Genomic DNA, 6,902 nt, shown 5'->3' with positions numbered 1-6,902 from the left:
AGCTTCTGTGTATTATGTCACTGGTGGTCACTGTATTACCCATACACTGACAGTAAATACAGAGTTCCTGTGTATAATGTCACTTATGGTGATATTAGTATTGTTTTTTTAATTAATGATCAGTATTGCAGTATTCAGTCACTATGTAGTGGTAATATGTGGCTATGGTGTGACGGCATTTTCCCCTTGTATGTGGTATGATAGGTCACAATGTGGTGGTAATATGTGGTCTGGTCATGGTGTGACGGTATTTGTCCCTTGTATGTTGTATTAATGGTCATTTAAAAAATGTATGTGACTCATTCCCTTAAAAATAAATACATAAAAATATATTTATATTTAATAGGTTAGAGTAGAGTAGGGTCCGGCCAAAAGAGTCTACCAGGTCATGGTGGCGGCTTAAAAACTATTTTGGCAAGAACAAAAGCTGCTGGCTTTGTATGTGATCTGGTGTTTGATGTGAACTGTTAATATCTGATTGATGAGAACGTGGTGAAGTTGAGTTTTTCCAAGAGTGAACGGTGGGACTGTGGAAGGTTGGAAGGGTGGAGACGGAGATTGGGTGGAGTCTGAGCGGAGTCTCAATGGGGCCCGAAAATTTTGCCAGTATGGGGCCCCGAAATTCCTAGTGGCAGCCCTGCTGCTCAGTACCACTTTTCCTGTTCTATATATATATACACACTGCACAGTACCACGCCTCCTGTCCTGTATACATTGCTCAGTACCACTTTTCCTGTCCTGTATATACACTGCACAGTACCACTCCTGTCCTGTTGTTGGAGAGGCGACATTAGTCTTTGGGAGGGTTAATATTGGTTAATTATTTTCAGGAATACTATGGGAAAATAAAAAATATCTTATTTTTCGGGCTACAAGACCCATTTTGTTCCTCCCAAAATGTGGAGGAAAATGGGGGGTGCGTCTTATAGCCCGGATGTACCAGCTCTGGCTGTGGTGGGGAGGTGGGGGAGCAGCATCGGCTGAGCAGTTGGTCACAGAGGCAGGAGCCGGCGGCTGCGGCTAATTCCTGTGCCCGCTGCTAAAGAGAAAGTAATTTTCAATGCATTCCACCCCCATGGGCATAGAGGGCAATTAATATTAATTTCTTTTTAGCATCCTGGTATGATTGTCCCCCTTCCCGGTCCTGGTATGATTGGTCCCGTTCGTATTCTGGTATGATTGGCCCCCATCCTGATATGCATGGCCCCATCCTTATGCTGATATGATTGGTCCCATCCTTTCCTTATCCTGGTATGCATGGCACCATCAGAAAAGATTAAAAAAAAACCATTACACTACCTTCCCTGTGCTCCCTTGCAACGTCCTGCTCCATTGCCAGCAGCTGCTTAATGCTTGTAAACAGTGCATGGCAGGGCTGTCATGCGTTGCTTGTAAGCCGAAAGTCACCTGCCTGATACTCAGTGCTCTGCACGCAGGGACTGTTCATTGCAGAGATCAGTGAGTATTCATTGCTCTTCAGTAGTGTCCAGTGTCAACGTAGCCTTCCTGCTACGGCTGGGGGTCACATGTGCCGATACTTAAGACAAATGAATATTCAGATCGCATTGTTCAGAGGGTCTCCGACGTCCTCCTCCCTGCAGGCCCCAGATTCAAAATGGCCAAGGGGCTCCTTCCGGGTCCTGCAGTGAGGTGGCTTGCAAGCGCCTGCCCAGAGCAGGTGACGGCAAGCCTGGAGCACTGCCCGTCAGATCGCTGATCTGACACAGTGCTTTGCAAAGTGTCAGATCAGCGATCTGAAACTATACTGTGATGTCCCCCCCTGGAACAACGTTATAAAGTTAAAAAAAAGAAAATTTACATGTGTTAAAAAAAATAATAATAATCCTAAATAATGAAAAATAAAAATAAAATTGTTCCAATAAATACATTTCTTTATCTAAATAAAAAAAGCAAAAACGACATATATTTAGTATCGCCTGTCCCACTAGTTAACCCCTTCAGTGAACACCATATTAAAAAAAAGAGGCAAAAAACAACGCTTTATTATCATACCGCCGAACAAAAAGAGGAATAACACGCGATCAAAAAGACAGATATAAATAACCATGGCACCACAGAAAACATCATCTTGTCCTGCAAAAAATGAGGCACCACACAGCATCATCGGCAAAAAAATAAAAAAGTTATAGTCCTCAGAATAAAGCAATGCCAAAATAATAATTTTTTAGAAAAAATAGTTTTTATCGTATAAAAGCGCCAAAACATAAAAAAAGATATAAAAGATATAAATGAGGTATCGCTGTAATAGTACTGACCCAACTGACCCCCCGCCCCCACAAAAAAAAGAAATTCATGAGTAGCTGGTTTTTGGTCATTCTGCCTCACAAAAATCGGAATAAAAAGCGATCAAAAAAGTCACGTGCCCGAAAATGGTACCAATAAAAACATCAACTCTTCTCGCAAAAAACAAGACCTCACATGACCCTGTGGACCAAAATATGGAGAAATTATAGCTCTCAAAATGTGGAGATGCAAAAACTATTTTTGGCAATAAAAAGCGTCTTTTAGTGTGTGACAGCTGCCAATCATAAAAATCAGCTAAAAAAACGCTATAAAAGTAAATCAAACCCTCCTTATAGTTAGGGAAAAATAATAAAATGTAACAAAATGTATTTATTTCCATTTTCTCATTAGGGTTAGGGTTAGAGTTGGGGCTAAAGTTGGGGTTAGGGTTGGGGCTACAGTTAGGGTTAGGGTTGGGGCTACAGTTAGGGTTAGGGTTGGGGCTAAAGTTAGGGCTAGGGATTAGGGTTAGGATTAGGGTTAGGGGTGTGGTTAGGGTTATTGTTGGGATTAGGGTTAGGGGTGTGTTGGAGTTAGGGGTGTGGTTAGGGTTGGGATTAGGGTTAGGGGTGTGTTGGGGTTAGGGGTGTGGTTGGGATTAGGGTTAGGGGCATGTTCGGGTTAGGGGTGTGGTTAGGGTTAAGGATAGGTTTGGGATTAGGGTTAACACTGGAAGTCACAGAGAGGGTTCATTTAACATTTCTACCTTTGGAACCTTTGGAGCTCGAAATTTCTGGGACTTCTAGTGTTAAGGATGTGTTTGGGTTAGGGTTTCAGTTAGAATTGGGGGGTTTCCACTGTTTAGGCACATCAGGGGCTCTCCAATCGCAACATGGCATCCGATCTCAATTCCAGCCAATTCTGCATTGAAAAAGTAAAACAGTGCTCCTTCCTTTCCAAGCTCTCCCGTGCGCCAAAACAGGGGTTCACCCCAACATATGGGGTATCAGCATACTCAGGACAAATTGGACAACAACTTTTGGGGTCCAATTTCTCTGGTTACCCTTGGGAAAATAAAAATTTGGGGGGCTAAAAAATCATTTTTGTGGGAAAAAAATGATTTTTTATTTTCACAGCTCTGCGGTATAAACTGCAGTGAAACACTTGGGGGTTCAAAGTTTTTAAAACACATCTAGATAAGTTCCTTGGGGGGTCTAGTTTCCAATATGAGGTCACTTGTGGGTTTCTACTGTTTAGGCACATCAGGGGCTCTGCAAATGCAATGTGACGCCTGCAGACCAATCCATCTAAGTCTGCATTCCAAACGGCGCTCCTTCCCTTCCAAGCTCTGCCATGCACCCAAACGGTGGTTCCCCCCACATATGGGGTATCAACGTACTCAGGACAAATTGGACAACAACTTTTGGGGCCCAATATCTCCTGTTACCCTTGGGAAAATACAAAACTGGGGGCTAAAAAATAATTTTTGCGGAAAAAAAATGATTTTTTATTTTCACAGCTCTGCATTATAAACTGTAGTGGAACACTTGGGGTTCAAAGTTCTCACAACACATCTAGTTCCTTGGGGTGTACTTTCCAATATGGGGTCACTTGTGGGGGGTTTCTACTGTTTAGCTACATCAGAGGCTCTGCAAACGCAATGTGATGCCTGCAGACCATTCCATCTAAGTCTGCATTCCAAACGGCGCTCCTTCCCTTCCGAGCTCTGCCATGTGCCCAAACGGTGGTCCTCCCCCACATATGGGGTATCAGCGTACTCAGGAAAAATTGGACAACAACTTTTGGGGTCCAATTTCCCTGGTTACCTTTGGGAAAATAAAAATTGGGTTGGCTAAAAAATAATTTTTGTAGAAAAAAAAGAATTTTTATTTTCACGGCTCTGCGTTACAAACTGTAGTGAAGCACTTCGAGGTTCAAAGTTCTCACAACACATCTAGATAAGTTCCTTAGGGGATGTACTTTCCAAAATGGTGTCACAAATTGCACAACAACTTTTGGGGTCCAATTTCTTTTGTTACCCTTTGGGAAAATAAAAAATTGGGGGCAAAAAGATCATTTTTGTGAAAAAATATGATTTTTTATTTTTACAGCTCTACATTATAAACTTTTGTGAAGCACTTGGTGAGTCAAAGTGTTTACCACACATCTAGATAAGTTCCTTAGGGGGTCTACTTTCCAAAATGGTGTCAATTGTGGGGGATTTCAATGTTTAGGCACATCAGGGGCTCTCCAAACGTGAAATGGCGAACTATATCAATTCCAGTCAATTTTGCATTGAAAAGTCAAATGGCGCTCCTTCCCTTCCGAGCTCTGCCATGCGCCCAAACAGTGGTTTACCCCCACATATGGGGTATCAGCATACTCAGAACAAATTGTACAACAACTTTTTGGGTCCAAGCTCTTCTGTTATTCTTGGTAAAATAAAACAAATTGGAGCTAAAGTAAATTTTTTGAAAAAAGTTAAATATTCATTTTTTTTAAACATTCCAAATACCTGAAGGGTTAGTAAACTTCTTGAGTGTGGTTTTGAGCACCTTGAGGGGTGCAATTTTTAGAATGGTGTCACACTTGGGTATTTTTGGGTATCATATAGACCCCTCAAAGTGACTTCAAATGTGATGTGGTCCCTAAAAAAAAATGGTGTTGCAAAAACGAGAAATCGCTTTTCAAATTTTAACCCGTATAACTTCCAAACGAAAAAAAATTTTGCCTCCAAAGTTATGCTGATGTAAAGTAGACATGTGGGCAATGTTACTTATTAAGTATTTTGTTTGACATATCTCTGTGATTTAAGGGCATAAAAATTCAAATTTGGAAAATTGCGAAATTTTCATTATTTTTGACAAATTTCCATTTTTTCACAAATAAGGGCAAGTCATATCAAATAAATTTTACCACTATCATGAAGTACAATATGTCTAGAGAAATAATTCTCAGAATCACCGGTATCCATTAAAGCGTTAAAGAGTTATTACCTCATAAAGGGACAGTGATCAGAATTGTAAAAATTGGACCGGTCAATAACATGCAAGCCACCCTTGGGAGTAAAGGGGTTAAAAAAACTATTTGGCAAATAAATCCCCAAAAGCTCATATGGCTACTTTGAGGAAAAAATAAAATGTTATAGCTGTAAGAAGCTGAAATATGCTACGTCCAATTGGAAGTTAAGAAAATTGTTTATCAAATCATTTTGAATTTATTAGAATTTAAAAGCAAAAACAAGATTGTAAAAAGCAATCGTAAATATAGGTTCATAACATATGCATTAGTTAGCAAATTTTTCTAAAATTAGTAAATTGTACTTATTTTCACAAGGAACAATAGGCTTGTGTTATGCCCGGAATTCTGCTTTTCTTAGCATATAACGTTGCCTTGAAATGTAATTTCTCATAGACATGAAAACAAGAACCATGTGTACTTCACAATGCATGATAAGGAAGGAAGTATTTTTCTGTTAGCTTCCCTTTCATATTACTGGCTTATCCAGCCCAACTCGTAAACAAAAATGTAATTTGTTAGTAACAGGAATGACAGCAATTTTTTCTTTTTCTAGAGCCTTAGGACAACTATATTTTCTCATTATAGTAGTTGACAATTGCTTAATTAGCGGCGCTGTGAAAAAAGTAAATAGCGCCCCCCAGAGTCCGATTTTCTCCGGGGTCTCGGCTGCCGGGGGTAGCCGAGACCCAGAGAACATGATTCGGGGTTTTTTTTACCGACCCTGCTTTTGTGATCGCCTGTAATTAACCGTTTACCGGCGATCGCAAAAAAAACAAACGCGATTTCCCTTTTAACTTCTCTGTCCTCCGATGTGATCGCACATCAGAGGACAGAGAAAAGGGGTCCCAGATAGCCCCCCGATACTCACCTGTCTCCCCCAGTGCTCCTTGTGGCTCCCGATGGGCGCCGCCATCTTTTTCCGGCAAAAAAATGGTGGGCGCATGCGCAGTGCGCCCGCCGGCCGGCCAGCACCGGGAGGATCTTTGGGGTCTCGGCTGCCAGAGGTAGCCGAGAACCCAAAGAACATGATCGGGGACGGTTTTACCGACCCCTGTTTTGCGATCGCCGGTAATTAACTGTTTTCCGGCGACCGCAAAAAAAAAAAAGCAATGTGTAATTCTCTGTCCTCTGATGTGATCGCACATCAGAGGACAGAGAAATAGGGGGATTCGGGGACCCTGTTAAACTTACCAGTGTCCCTGGGTCCTCCTGCGTCCTCTTCTGCCCGCCGGCGTCTTCATGGGGAAAGAAAATGGCGGGTGCATGCGCAGTGCGCCCGCCATCTGTCACCATCTGCCGGTCGGCAGGAGAAGAGCAGTTGGGGCTAAAATTAGGGTTAGGGTTAGAGTTAGGGCTAAGGTTAGGGTTAGGGCTAGGGTTAGGGTTAGGGTTAGGGTTGGGGCTAAATTTAGGGTTAGGGTTGGGGATAAATTTAGGGTTAGGGTTGGGGATAAATTTAGGGTTAGGGTTCTTTCACACTTGCGTCGGTACGGGGCTGTCGCAATGCGTCGGCCCGACATACCGACGCACATTGTGAAAATTGTGCACAACGTGGGCAGCGGATGTAGTTTTTCAACGCACCCGCTGCCCAATCTATGTCCTGGGGAGGAGGGGGCCGAGTTACGGCCACGCATGCG

The sequence above is a fragment of the Ranitomeya imitator genome, chromosome 1 (assembly GCF_032444005.1).
Source record: "Ranitomeya imitator isolate aRanImi1 chromosome 1, aRanImi1.pri, whole genome shotgun sequence".
In the NCBI taxonomy this organism is placed as follows: Eukaryota; Metazoa; Chordata; class Amphibia; order Anura; family Dendrobatidae; genus Ranitomeya; species Ranitomeya imitator.
This window is presented reverse-complemented; position numbering follows the sequence as displayed.